Below are 15,126 nucleotides of genomic sequence, written 5' to 3'. Positions count from 1 at the left end.
CGTACCTGCAGCGTAGAAGGAGCAGGAAGTCTGGGGCCGCCACACACACATGCAAATCCCGCCCGGGAGGCGGGGAAGCCACACCCCGGCCCCCCCGCACCCTGCCGCCGCCGGCCCGCCAGCACCCATGTGCGCCGGCCCGCCTCCCTGCGCCCTGCGCCCCTCGCGTGTCCGGGGCCGGGCCTCCCGGGCGCCGAATAAGCCGCCTGCCCTGCGCTACTCCGGTGTGTCCTGGAGCTCCCGCCGGCACCCGGGTTCGGAGTTCCAGCTCCAGCGACTCCCCGGACTCGCGGATCCGCCATCCTTGGGAGGCCCAGGCGTACGGGGGCTCTCGGCCCTTGGGGCTCCCCAGGCTCAGCCCTCGGAGCTGCTATCTACTCCTCTGCCCTCGGGTCGGTGAGAGCCAGTGCGGGCGCCCGCGGAAGGGGGTCCAGCGCCCCTGCAGGCGCTACCTTGAGCCGCGCGCAGAGGACCCGGGAGCGTCCCAGCTGAGAGTCGTCTCGCGCCGAGAAGCGCGCTCATTCCTTCGCAGCGCAAATCGAGATTCATTTTTCTCAACGTGAAAAGCCTTTTTCATTGCACAATAGAAAGTGCTTGGGCTTGGAGGGGAAATGAAGCAATGGGGTGGGTTTTGTTTTTTTCTCTCCACATTCCTGTGTACAAAGAGATCCAACTTCCGAATCAGTTCAGCCGCTCCCTCTTCAGGAGTTGGCTCCAAAACTCTTGGCTCCTTCTTTCTCTTTAAAGGGGGGAGGTGGCGAAAGAGAAAGCTACCTTCTCTCCTTAATAACGCACCGAGTGCCAACAATGACAAGGCCGGTGCTGGCCCTCTGGGAGTGACCCGCTGCGGTGTCGCAGCCGAGCTCTTGCTCACGAAGTCCTGCCCTCAAACCCACGTCCCCAGCTCTCCTACTTTCTGTTCTGTGTCTGGGTGCTTGGGTGTGTGCTTCTTAGTCCTATAATCTTAACTCCTGGCACAGAATGCCCACAGCCACCCCCACTGGATCACATTTACTCTTCTGAAACCCCCACCCGGACTTCCTGGGAAGGGGGGGGGGTCCGGGGAAGCTTGTCCCTGGAAGAAAGGGAGGAGGGGACTGAATTGAAGCAGGAAGAAGAGAGACCCACGGAGGGGTGGAGGCAGTGAAGAGCAAAGAGACAGCTGCTGACCCAGGGGAATGAAGAGAAGAGCCCTGGGTGTATGCCTTTTTCACAAAAGACCCCTAGTATGGGGGGTGAAGGGGGACACCTCCAGGATTGCTGATTTCGGTGTTTTACAGTTTCTTACCAGGACCCATAGTACTAAATACATTTTACATCAGAGCAGTCCACCCCTTCATCTATATATAACTGAAACAATTGTTTCACAAAACAATACTTACCCTTATGACCCGCGATGCACTCTGATATTTTCTGTTCTATTTCTGTATTTTGTTTTGTTTTTCAATACTGATTGTGATCCATTTAATTGCCTTTATTATTACTTTTTTTATGTAACCAAATATTAAACTGGAGTTTGGAAAACCTCATCCAGACTTCTCTGCCAAAAAGCGATGACAGAAGTCCAGGGAAGGAGCACCAAACCTCAAGGTCACACACATATTCATGGCAACTGTAGCCGGGAGCCCAGCCCCTGACTAGCAGCCCTGGACTGTCTCCCATACCCCCACCCAGCCCTGGAGCTGGAGCTGACATCCCTGGACCCCGCTGGACCGGCTTCTCTTGCTCTCGGAAGTCAGGCCCCCACTGGTAGAAGGGAAACATACGCATTCATTCCATAAGCATTTATTGAGGGCCTACTATGTGCCAGGCCTCTGCTGGACACCAGGCTCTCATCGAGCTAGAGCCCCAACCCAATTGCCTTCTCTCCTCCCCACACAGCAAGGATGAAGAGTGAAGTGCTCTGCAATGGCCACACTCAGGATGTGTGCCTTCCTTGCCCCAGCAATATCCAGGAGCCCATGGCCTTCCTCTCCTGGGATTCAGATAGATGATTCCATAACTTAGCCAAGGTCTCACCGCCAGGAAGTGGAGGTCAGGCCTGTCTCCCGCAAAAGCACATGCCAGGCGTTTCTCCCTCCACACCCAGCCCAGGAGGGCTCTGAATCTCTGTCACTCCGCCAACCAGGAGGACTGGGGGGAAGAAGGAAAAGAGCACAGCCGTCATCCAATTGAGAACAGAGGCCACTGCCACACACACTGCCTCTGGCTGTTTTTCTAGAACATGACATCCGTGCTGTGTTTCCAGAGAGCCGTCCCTGGGTTCTAGGCCCTGGTCACCTGCTTCCGCCAAATCATCTCCACTGTAAGCTCTTTAATGTTCTGGGTTCTGAGTTAGAATTTGTTTTTAAAAAGGTTGTGTTTTTTTTTAATATTTATTTATTTTCAGAGAGTGTGTGTATGCAAGCAGGGAAGGGGCAGAGAGCGAGGAGGAAAGAATCCCAAGCAGGCTCCATGCCCAGTGCAGAGCTCGATGTGGGACTTGATCCCAAGACCCTGGGATCATGACCAGAGCAGAAATCAAGAGTCCAACCCTTAATCAACTGAGCCACCCGGGCACCCCAAAAAAGTTTTTTTATTAAAAAAACAGATGCTACAGCTGTCGTGAGCTCACTCTGCTGCTCCCCTGCTTGAAATATTCCTGAATCCCTTCATCCCTGACAGAATAATGTCTACACATCTTAGGTCAGCACACCAGACCCTGTGGGTCTCTACCCCTCCCCGCCCCTGCACCCTGGGCAGACACAAGGGAGGCTTCTCAAGGAGGAACCATGCTGCAGACTGCTCAAGAGGGCAGGCTCTGACTCACAGGCCTGGGTTCGAATCCCAACCTGTTTCCATCTGTTCAATAGGAAGGCCTCTATTTCCTCATCTGTTAAATGGGAAGAGTGTGGTGCCAACACATGAGGGAAATGGGATAAAGCCATGCATCAGCACAATGTCCCCAGTTAGGAAGGACTCAGTGTTCATGCTCACTGCCCGGGACCTCATCCACTCCCACCCCTGCGCCCGGGCTCATGGGCTTCCTGCTACACTCCCTCTCTCTATTCCCACAGGCAGAATAAAACTCCTTCCATCAGCCCTGTAAGTATTATCATGGAATGTCTTAAGAAATAGTAACATTAGGGGCGCCTGGGTGGCTCAGTAGGTTGAGCGTCTGGCTTCAGCTCAGGTCATGATCTCGCAGTTCGTGGGATTGAGCCCCATGTCAGGCTCTTGCTGACAGCTCGGAGCCTGGAGCCTGCTTCAGATTCTGTGTCTCCATCTCTCTCTCACCCTCCCCTGCTCACGCGATCTCTCTCTCTCTCAAAAATAAATAAAGCATCAAAAAAAGAAATAATAACATTAAATAAAAGAATATATTAAAAAATAGAGTGAGGTTCCAGTACCTTTCCTTCAGTTTTATCCAATGTAATATTTTTTTAAACTTTTCTTATAGTTTATTTATTTTTGAGACAGAGCACAAGTGGGGGAGGGGCAGAAAGAGAGGGAGATATAGAATCTAAAGCAGGCTCCAGGCTCTGAGCTGTCAGTACAGAACCCAATGTGGGGCTTGAACCTATGAATTGGGAGATCATGACCTGAGCCAAAGTTGGACACTTAGCCGACTGAGCCACCCAGGCACCCCTCCAATGTTAATATTTTGCAAAATTTGATTCTGATGTATTTTTTTAAAGAACTGAACCTGAAAAATTGAGTTGAAGTTCCTTAGGCTCCGCACCCCCAACTCTGTTCCCCTCCCTCTCCCTGCAGAGATAACCACTATCCTGATGTGGGTATCATTTTGTGCAATTTTTATGCCTATGCTACATAGGGATGTATTCATAAATAATATGGGTGCATCATAATCATAATAATAATATGCCATCACTTGGTAGGGCTTTATATTTTTTAAAGATGTTTTCTTCCTGTGTCTCTTTTAATACCTGTAGCGGTGGTGTGACAGTGGGATACTTCCTACCCATGTCACAATTTGTTTATCTATTAGCTCCTGTTCCTGAAAACCCCTCTTGAGTTTTGCTCTGACAACAATGTTACACTAAGTCTTCTTGTTTCCTGTGCATACACGTGAGAGCATTGTTCCCACCATGGCTTGAGACCTACTAATGGGCCAAGATCAACTAAGTGGGTGAAGGTCAGCATTTTTAAAACTCAAAATCGGGGAGGGGGGTGGCTGGCTACCTCGCTCAGTCAGTACAGCACACAACTCTTAATCTCAGGGTTCATGAGTTCAAGCTCCACATGGGACCTGGAGCTTACTTAAAATAATAAGAAATTAAATAAACAAAAAAACCCCTCAAAACTGAGTGCATTAAACTGCAACTATGTATCACAATAGCAGAAAAAAAGAAAATGGCGTGCGTCATCACGGTTACTATCAGAGTGGGAGAGTTCTGGGTCACAGTGTATGCTTACTGAAGATATGTGTCAAAAAAAAACTCTCTAAAAAACGTTTTAACAACTCTGGTTTAGAGTGAGAATTTGAAAAGGGGAGTTGCTGGCTCACAGGGTAGATCCTTCCTAGAATTGCCAAATCACTCTCCAACGTGGCTGTGCTAACTCACCCTCTCCCCAGCCACAGGGAGTGTGCCCCGGAACCACACCCTCGCCAACACTATGTATTGTCAGACTCTCTAGTGTGGAATTTTTAAATTCCCCACCACTGCCACGGCACATATCATGGGCCATCTTGAATTGTAATGACCTCTCTCTTTCCTGGCCTCCCACAACCAACTGTGAGCTCTTCCCTTTGTGTCTCCAGGCCAGGTCAGGCACATAGTAGGTGCCTAACAAGTCTGTGCGGATTTTTTTAAAAGTAGGCTTTATGCCCAAAGTGGGGCTCAAACTCACAACCCCCAATCAAGAGTCACATGCCCTTCCAACTGAGCCAGCCGGGTGCCCCAAGTCTGTGTAGATTTGAGCTGTCAAGGAAGAGGAGGGTGAGGAAAGTATGTAAATTATACCAGGAAAGGGGCGCCTGGGGGGCTCAGTCGGTTAAGCATCCGACTTCGGCTCAGGTCATGATCTCATGGTTCGTGGGTTCAAGCCTGCATCAGGCTCCGTGCTGACAGCTCAAAACCTGGAGCCTGCTTCAGATTCTGCGTCTCCCTCTCTCTCTGCCCCTCCCCCACTCACTCTCTGTCTCTGTCTCTCAAAATAAAATAAAGACATAAAACTAATTTTTTTAATTAATAAATAAATAAATTGCACCAGGAGATAAAAGGAGACTGTGGGAGCCCCAGCTCAAGGTGTCAGGAGTCTGGGTCCTGTGGGTGGAGGGTACGGCGCTTCGAGGGATGCTCTAAGCAGTTGAAAAGGAGAAGCAACAGGCCCCACCCCTCCTGAGGGGCTTGAGCAGAATGCTGTTAAGCTGGGGCCAAGTTCATGCCCAGGAAGGAAACCACCGCCACCCCCAAGGCAAGCTGTCTGCCTGGTCCAGGCCCCGACCTCAGTGCAGGTGGAACCCTGCACCCACCGCCTATGGGAGCCTCTTCTAGAGGGAAACCAGGATGGATGGGAAACTCTGGTCAGAAATCCCAAACTCAGGATTCACAGGGAGCCAGTGATTACAGAGACCTCTAAGAGGGGGAGCTGGGGGCTATGTTGGGGGGAGATTACCCTTCACCATCTCTTTTCTTAACTTTTGAATTTTGGACAATGTGGACATGTAGCCTATAACCCAACATACATAAAAAATAAAGATGCTTGGGACACCTGGGTGGCTCAGTCGGTTAAGCATCTGACACTTGATTTTGGCTCAGGTCATGATCTCACAGTTCGTGAGTTCAAGCCCAGAGTCTGAGCTGATAGCATGGGATTCTCTCTCTCTCTCCTTCTCTCTCTGCCTCTCCCCTGCTCATAAGCACATGGGCGTGCTCTCTCTCTCAAAATAAATAATTTTTTAAATACAAAAATAAAGATGTTATTTATCAAAATAAATCATATCATAATTATAACATATAATACAAATTACAAATATAATACAAAATAAAGCATCACCCCCCAGGAGCCAGCAGGAAGACTTCCAGGAAACCTGCCTCCACTCTCTGTCCAACCTGGGCCCGAAGAGAGGAGGGAAGAAAGGGGGATGGTGCTCAGACCTTTTCCCTGGACTCAGATGGAGCCCTCACCCTGGCTACCAGCTGTGAACCCCAGGCCTCCTTCACCAGTGTGCCCCCACCTCGACACCCCCCCCCCCGCCCCCGCCCCGCGACTCCTTCCCGGCTCTGCTCCGTGACTTTGCATAGGGTGCAGACCTCTCTGGGCCTCGGGTTACTTCTTGTAAACAGAGTTCACACCGCCTTCCGAGATTTCATCCTTGGCTCTGATTGTTCTCTAAGGTTTTTCCAGCCCTCCATGACTGCAGTTGGTGCGGGGGGCGTGGGTGGGGGGGAATGCCACCCCGTGCGAGCTGTGCCATCTTGCGGTTCAGAGCGAACAACAGGTAGTTCTTAAGGGGTGCCTCAACCTCTCACTCGTGTTATGGAAGCAGGGCCAGGAGAGGAGGGGCAGAGTCGGGCCAGAAGGGCTGACTCAATGCAGCAACCACCCAGCCCGGTCACCCGCCGTGGGTGGGGTGCCAGCCCAAGCCCTCTGGGGTTCCCAGAGAATTCCTTCCCCATGCCATAAGCCGTGCTGGGCGGGCACCCCAGCCTACGGTAACCACTTAGCCACCGCCGGGGCTGCTGCCTCAGGAGCCTTCACTCACACACTCTCCCTCACTCCCACCAACACTCACCTCACATACTTACACACTCTTCCTCACGGACACACGCTCCCCGTCACACACTCACACCAACACTCCTTCATACACTGGCACTTTCCCTCATATACTCACGTACTCTCCCTCACACATGCTTACACACTCTCACACACTCTCCCTCACACACTCACACCCTCGCTCCTACACCCTCATCCACACCCTCACCCACACTCACCCACTCACCCCCACAGGAAGCCTGAAAGGAAACAATTCTTGTTCTGTTCGCCTTCACCCCACCCCCACGGCCCAGTCATCGATGCCATATCTATTTATTGCAGACATTGCGGACCACCTACCACAGGCAGGGGACTAGAAAGGAAACCGACTGTAAGAATGAGGCCAGTAAACTGGTCCTAGGCTGCTGAAGAAAGAGAAAGAATCTGCCCTGGGCTTCCCTCTGGTCCCAGAAGGAAACGTGATTCCTTCTGATTTTGACCTCTTGCAAGAGAAGCCTCCTGGTTCTGGAGTCCTGAAGCTGAGGGGCCCCAACTCCAGGTCTTCCCTCGTCCTCTGCCCCGAGGTGTGCAGGCAGGTGAGGTGGGATCCGTCCCCAGGCTCCTTCGCAAACAGTGAAAAGCGGAAGTCCTGGAGCAAGACCACGGGGATCCTGGCTCTGACCGCTCCAGTGGTAGAGAGAAGCCACGTGGCCTCTGGGGCCCTCAGTGTTCGTGTGTGTGCAAGAATACAGCACTGCAGTAGTAGATCCTGGCAGGACCCGCCAATGCATCCTCAGCGAGGGACTGCAGAGAAGTTAATGAATGGATGAGAGACCAGGGTTAAGGGCCCCAAGAAGGGATGCGCCCTGGAGCTAAGAACCGCAGAGAGCAATTACCACTCTGAGTCCGAACAGTAGCCAATGGAACAAACACCCAGACCTCTCTCTCCCCCTGTCCTCCAGTCTTACTAGAGCCTCTCATTGCTCAGAGGGCAAGGGTGCCTAAGTAATTCAGGCCACAGAGGTCAGCCTCCAGGGGACTGAGCAAGCGCAGAAGAGTGGTCAGTGCACCTGGGGGAGGGGAGGCCGGTGAATGGAGACTATCTAGCATAAAGAGCTACTCTGTAAAGCCCTTAGTTCAGTCAGCAAATATTCTGTGTAATTGTCTTTAGTTGCATAGTCCTGAGGGTCTTAATAAAGAGAAGTGCTCACGGATCTAGAGAAATGACAGTCTAATGGTGGATTTTGTTTTACAGGATTACCAAGGAGGAAATATTGATACGGCAGAAGATTTCATCAAGCTCTCCACAAATCATGCCTGAGTCCCCTCCCCAACTGAATAATCAGTTAATGAGTACCCGTTACACCCACTGGCCAGGAGGAGGGAGTGCAGCGAGGCTGGACTGAGCTCAAAACCTCCTGAATTCTGAGTCAGAGTCGGAGTGGTGGACGTACGTTACAGTGGAGGCTGACTACAATTCCCAGTCACTCTGCTGGGTCACCCTGTCCTTAGGTCCACGACAGCATGCTGGAGCCCCCAAGAAGAGGGCAGGCTTCTGGCAATTCTGCCTCTTTCCTGATTTGGAAAAGGGCTCTGAACCACTGGGGGCAAGCTGCCCAGGCCTCTGCACCTCACCTGCCAACAAGGGAGGCCGGTTAGAAGGAGAGGGGGGACATCATCCCAATGATCCTGTTGGAAAAGGGGACCAGCATGGAAAATCTCCCTGGGGCCAGGACCAGGCAGGAACAGCCTTTGTCTGGCAGGAGAGGAACAAGATGACGTCAAGTCCACCTGGGCTGGGTCTTGGCCTCCAGCCTTGCCCCACACCCACCTTGGCAGGTTGGAGGCACTGCGAGCTGGCCCTTGCCTGGGCTGCCTGGCCAAAGCTGGGAATGGTTGAAACATAAGGGTTCACCCACCAAACAGGACCTGCTCTTATGCCAGCTTTGCCAGCCTCTGGATCCTTCAGAAGGAAGAGGTCCTGCAGCAAGGGGCGTGCCATGCCCTTCCAAGGGGGCAGGGAAGGGTCACGGCCGAGGCCTGCTGAAGAGGGGAGGGAGAGAAAGGCCTGCTGTTTGTCCAGGAGCTGAGCAGACACTAGGGCCCTTGTCCTGGGCCAGCGGGGGAGGCTTCTGGCCAGATGGAGAGCAGCCGGGGGAGAGGAGGGACTCCTGGGCTGAGCAATCAGCCTCTTCCTCCCACACCCCTACTGAACTCTGGGGCCTTCCTCTCCAGCCCAAGAGGAAAAGAGGAGCCTTACTAAGGCCCGTTGAAGCCCAGCCCCCACTCCCACCCAGACATCAGAACATCTGGAGGCAATCCCAGGGTTCTCAGAAGCACCCCAAGTTGTTGAGCAAGATGCCGCCTTCCTGAGGCCCTGATGCTGTAACACCCTCTGGGGCTGGGTGGTCAAAGCCAAACGGGCTTTCTCTGGAAGGGGCCCTCCTGGTCCACAGGGAGCAAACCCAGTCTCAGCCTGCCCGGGCGGGCCGGGTGGAGGGCTGCATTCAGCCATTTGGCAGATACTTGTTGAGTCCGTGCTATGTGTTGGCCATTCTACAGGGGCAGCAGGTTGACAGCTCCCTGAGGGCCTAAGCACCCTGGTAGCCGTGGCATCCAGCTTCTTCCCAGCCCCTGACCCAGAGCAGACCTTGGACGAACATGGGATGGGCAAGCTGGACCTCAGCAGCTCCTTCTTTGGTCATCATTGCTGATATTCTATACCCTCTTTCTAAATGTAGCCACCCCCAGGAGTGGCCCCCAGCACATCAGCCAGCCCCTAGGATTTGTCCAGGGTTGGCCGGCCAGGAAGGGAAAACTATTAGTGACAGGCCGCTGCCAATTACCTGTTGCCCACCCGTAGGGGGTGCTATGTCTGCATGAGTGCACTTGCTCTGGCCTCATCCCTGCCCCATTTTATAGTTGAGAAAATTGAGGCTCGCACCGCTGAGGGGGCTTGAAGGCAATCAAAGGGCTAATGGATCATCCCCATTCTCCAGATAGAGTGGAAACTCGGCTACCTCACAGGCTGGTGAGGGTTGTGCAGCTAGTAAGGTGTTCCCATTTTGCAGAGGGGGAAAGCTCAGGGAGGTGAAGGGATTTCCTCAGAGCCACATAGCCAGTAAGTGAGAGTTGGGATCCAGACTCAGGCCTGCCTGACCTCCAGAGCATCCCGGCTTAACCTTCCTTCTGCAGAAGGGTCACAGACGGGGAATCTGGGAAGGGAATCTGCTCGCTCACGAGTGTCGGTCAGCACCAGAGGGAAGTTCCTTTGCCCTTACAGACCCTGCCTGGCACTCTTCACTGGTGGCTGGAAGGAGCCTCTTGCCACTGGGACAGGAACCCTTCCAACGCCTGTCCCTCCAGCCTCCATTGAGACCTTTCCTCTGACTTCACCTTCCAGTGGCCCCGCCCTGGCTCCCTCCATCCTGAGCCAAGTGGGCCTCCATGCCCCAGGATGGGTTCTCTCTGGGTACCGAAGTCTGTGGGCCACACGCAGGCCGCACCTGCCCTGATTCCTTCAGACTCCAGCACCAACCACCATGATGCATTAGCTCTCCCTATGTCCCAACAGACCAGGCACAGCAGGAGGAAAAGAAGTTAGACATCAGGGAGGACTTCCAGGTTGTCACAGATGGAAGGTGCAGGGGCCCCAGATGACAGAGTTTGTGGAGTTCTTTAAAAGAGGAATATGCCAGGCTGCCCGAGTAAAATTCCAAATTCAGGGGTGCCAAACTAATTAGCTTCCGTTGGCTTCTCCGGCTCCCTCCCCTTAGGGCCTCAATGGTGGGGTGGGAACTGGAAGGTTACCTCCAGGACCTGTTCAGACTTCCAGTCAGGGCACACCCAGCAGCACACACTGTTCCCACTCACAGCCAGTAAGAATGAGCATTTCCGGAACCTTACTACAGTCCCTCTATGTCCCTATCAATGCATTTAGTCTTCAAGTGGCCCTATGCAAGGGGCACTGCTATTATGTCCACCTGAAAGGTGAGGAAACCAAGGCCCAAGGCCTTTTCCAGGACTCTCCATCTTCCCAATGTCTGTTCACCCTTCAGGGCTCAGCTTAAGTGTCCCCCTCCCCAACAGGTCACACCTCTGCTCTCTGCAGGGCAGTCAAGGCACAGGGACCATTCCCAAGCTCCCCAGGGCAAGCTGCCACTTCCTAGCCAGGGGCTGAGGGTAGGGCCTGGCTGAGGCGGGCACCAAGGATACTCTGGCCCTGGCCATATAGGGACCAGAGTGGAGGCACCACCCAGCAGCTCATCTGTCAGGTGTTTGGTTAGTATTGGCCATCAGGGTAAGCCACATAGTTCCTGTTTACCCCCTGGGCCCAGAGAGAGGGGGGTGCCATTCTGGCCCAGTTTCCCCAGTGCATTCTGAGAGCCCAGAGAGTCACCTCCCAGCTTGGGGTCTAGTGGGAGAGGGGCTCAGTCTGACAGACAAGGTGGGAAGGGGACTAAGAGAAGGATCAGGAAAAGTTTAACAAACAGCTGCATAACAAATTATCCAAAACTTAGTGGGAGACAACCACCATTTTCTGTTGCTCAGAGTTTTATGAGTCAGGAATTTGGGAAGGGCCTGCTAGGCAGCCCTCTTAGGGTCTCCTAGGATTGCTGTCAGAGGTCGCTGGGGCCGGAGGCCTCTGAAGGGTTCAGCTGGGCCACAAGAGCAGGACAGCTCCCTCCTGCGGCGGGGAGCTCAGCTGGGGCTGTGGATGAGGCTACTTCCCTGTGGCCTCCCCAGCTTGGCCATCTCAGGCTGGTCGGACTTCTGGCATGGGCGCTAGCTTACCCCAGAGCAAATGTCTTAAGAGAAGCAGGAGGAACCTGGGTGGCCTTTTATGACTTAGCTTCCACAGCCACACGGCAGCACCTCCACTGTATTTTATTGATGGAAGCAGCCACAGCCCTCCCAGGTTCAAGGGGAGAAGGACACAGATCCCACCACTCTCTGGGAAGAATGCCAAAGGACGTTGGGACCTGCGGTTATTTTATTCCCTGCCCCACGTTTATTTATTTTTTAACTGTTTTTTTTTAATGTTTATTTTTGAGAGAGAGAGAGTGTGTGAGCACAGTGAAGGGGCAGACATAGAGAGAGACAGAGGATCCAAAGTGGGTTTTGAGCTGACAGCAAAGAGTCCGATGCAGGGTTCAAACTTGGGAACCTTGAGATCATGACCTGAGCCAAAGCTGGCCACTTAAAGCAGCTGAACTACCTAGGCACCCCTATTTATTTTTTAATTTAAATTTAGTTCGTTAAAGCGCAGTATTGGTTTCAGGAGTAGAATCCAGTGATCCATCACTTACATACAACACCCAGTGCTCACCCCAAGTGCCCTCCTTGGTCCCCATTACCCGTCTAGCCCTTCTCCCACCCACCTCCCTTCCTCCAAAAACCCTCAGGTTTTTTTTTTATTTAAAAAAAATTTTTTTTAGTGTCTTTTATTTATTTTTGAGAGACAGAGAGAGACAGTGAGAGCAAGGGAGGGTCAGAGAGAGAGGGAGACACAGAATCCGAAGCAGGCTCCAGGCTCTGAGCTAGCTGTCAGCACAGAGCCTGACGTGGGGCTCTAACCCACGAAACGTGAGATCATGACCTGAGCTGAAGCCGGCGCTTAACTGACTGAGCCACCCAGGTGCCCCCCAAAAACCCTCAGTTTGTTCTCTCTCTTTAAGACTCTCCTGTGCTTTGTTTCCCTCTCTTCTTTTTTCCTCTTCCTCTTCCCATGTGTTCATCTGTTTTCTTTCTTAAAGGGACCATGCTTTTTTAAACTACCCCAGGTAACATCTCAGAATGGGCCTCTCCCTGTGCTAACTGGGAGCTCCCAGGTTATAGACCCTGAGGGATACCAAGAGACCTTCGGCCAGCACCCATCCTACAGATTTGAAGACTGGGGCCTTGGGAGTGCAGAGCTTGGCTCTCAGCACCAGCCTCTGCTCCATCCTGCCTGTCCCTGATAGTGAAGGTCAAGGAGTCCTCAGGTCCTGAGGCCCAGGACCAGTCATCGACTTGGAGAGGCTTGGGGGGAGGGGGGGTTGCATATGCCCCAGGGGCATGTTAGTGTGTGCATGTGTGTGCCCTGGCATGTGTGGAAGAACAGGGGAGGGTCACTCCACCTACTTACTACTGTGTCTACAGTAACTACAAACAGCTATTGTGTTTGTTAGCAAACTCCCCTCTTCTAGGATGCAGATTTTGCAGAGCAGTGGAAAAGTTGAGGCAGGACCATAGGGAGGCAAGGGCTTTGGGAGGAAGGGGCCAAGTCAAGAGAGTGTGCTGGGCAGGAAAGAGGCCTGTGGGGGTTGGAGGGGCTAGGACTCTGGTCCTGGGGTGTCGGGGTTCAGGGCTCCCAAGAAGCTGGCAACAGCTAATCATCAGAAGCCATTGACCATTTCCTGGCAGCACAGGGAAATGCCTGTAGGGAGGCGGTGGAAACTTGAGGAGTCAGGGAGGCCTAGAGAAACCCACAGTCCTCAGCTTCCACCCTGAGGCCAAGAGGTGAGATACCTCTTCAGTACCCTGCCTGTCCCTGCCCTCCCTGAAGCTGCTCTAGGCCTCTAGCCCAGCCTCATACCACAGCGGCCCAATGCAAAGCAGCCACAGCAGACCAGTGTCCCAGTGTGTGGCAGCCTGTCACCCAATCTCTTTCATCCCCTCCAGGGCAGGGGCTTGTCCACAGCCAGACTCCCAACAGCTCTCCACAGACATCTGTTGGATGAATGAGGACCGGGTGCATGCTGGAATTGGCATTGGGCTGGGGTCTGCCCTGGCCCCAGGCCCTTGCTCCCTTGCTCAGCCTCTGGGCAGAGAGGCTGCTGCGGCAGCCCCTAGGCCCGCTCCAGAGGCCCACCCAGGCCCTCAGGTGCTTCCTGAGCAGCATGACATGTCCTGCCCTACATGCCCCTGGAAGGAGGCAGCTTATGAGGGGAAAAGATGCTTTGTTCAGGCCTGGCCATCTGCCTGGGGTGGGGGCGCCTCGCTCAGGCCTGGCAGGCAGAGCAGGGCTCTCCCTATAGTCAGATCCCAGCAAACAGATCGGGCTGGAAGGCCTGGAGAGGGCAGATCCACAAGGCTCGGTACCCCAGGCCATATCAGGCCCTCCCTTCCCCTCTGCAATTCTACCTTCTCTCCATTGTCTCCTACCTCTCTGACTCCTGAATAGAGTTTTCACTTACTCCATTCATTCATTTAAGCAATATTTAAGGACCACTTGGAATGTGCTGGTAAGGTGCTAGACCCTGGGGACAGAGCAGCAAGCAAAGCAGGCAACAAAGCCTCCTCTCAGGAAACCTAAATTCCAGTTGAGAGACAATAAGCACATAGATAAATGAAATGTGCGATATGTTAAGGATGAAAGTGCTCTGAAGAATATAAAGCAGGGTGGGAGCACAAGGAGAAAGCCAGGTGCAGGGGACGAAGGGAGACAGATGATCCCCCCCCCCCACATATGGTGGTTAAGAAATGCCTCCTGAGAAGGTGGCAGCTAAGCCAAGACCTCAAGGAGGTAAGGAAGTTCGTCACGTAACTTCCTGAAGGCAGAGCCTCCAAGGCAAAGGCCCTGAAGCAGCAGTGGGCTGAGTTTGTGCAAGGCACAGCAAAGAGACCACGAGGCCAGAGCACGTAGGACAAGAAGGAGGGCAGCAGGAGATGGGGTCAGAGACCAAGAGGCAGCCGGATGAGTGGGGGGCCTTATCGGCCCTGGGAAAGGACTCCGGCTCACATTTAGGTGATAGGAGTGCAGGGCTCCGAACAGAGGATTTGTTTCAAAATAACAGTAACTTATGTTACACAGTGTTTAATATGTATCAGCTGCTTTTCTAAACACCAAACATGTATTAGCCCATTCAATCCTCCTAATAAGCTTTATTAAACATGAGGAAACTGACCAGAGAGAGGTCTCTAACACACTAGATGTTAGCAGCATCCTCCTTCAACTGGTGACACACCAAAAATGTCTCCAGACATTGCCAAATGGTTCCTGGCAGACAGAAATGCTCCCAACTGAGGGGTGCCTGGGTGGCTCACTGGGCTGAGTGTCCAGCTTCAGCTCAGGTCATGATCTCCTGGTTCATGGGTTCCAGCCCTGAGTCAGGCTCTGTGCTGACAGCTAGCTCAGAACTTAGAGACTATCTTTGAATTCAGTGTCTCCCTCTCTCTCTGGCCCTCCCCTTCTCAGGCTGTCTCTCTCTCTCTCTCTCCCTCTCTCTAAAATAAATAAAACATTAAAAATTTGAAAAAAAAAAAAAAAAAGGGAGCAGAGAAGACCCGGCAGTGGTGGGCAGAAGCTTTGAGAGGATTGACTGCGATGTGGGGCCCCAGGAAAGGACCCGAGAGAGCAAGCGTGAAGAGGGATGGATGGCAGGGAACAAAGGACTAAGCATGAACAGGTGGACAGAACAAGGAGGCCCAGGGGAGCAATCCAGG

This window comes from Suricata suricatta, chromosome 7 (genome assembly GCF_006229205.1).
Source record: "Suricata suricatta isolate VVHF042 chromosome 7, meerkat_22Aug2017_6uvM2_HiC, whole genome shotgun sequence".
NCBI classification, from domain to species: domain Eukaryota; kingdom Metazoa; phylum Chordata; class Mammalia; order Carnivora; family Herpestidae; genus Suricata; species Suricata suricatta.
The sequence above is the reverse complement of the archived record's forward strand: the minus strand, read 5'-3'. Positions refer to the sequence as shown.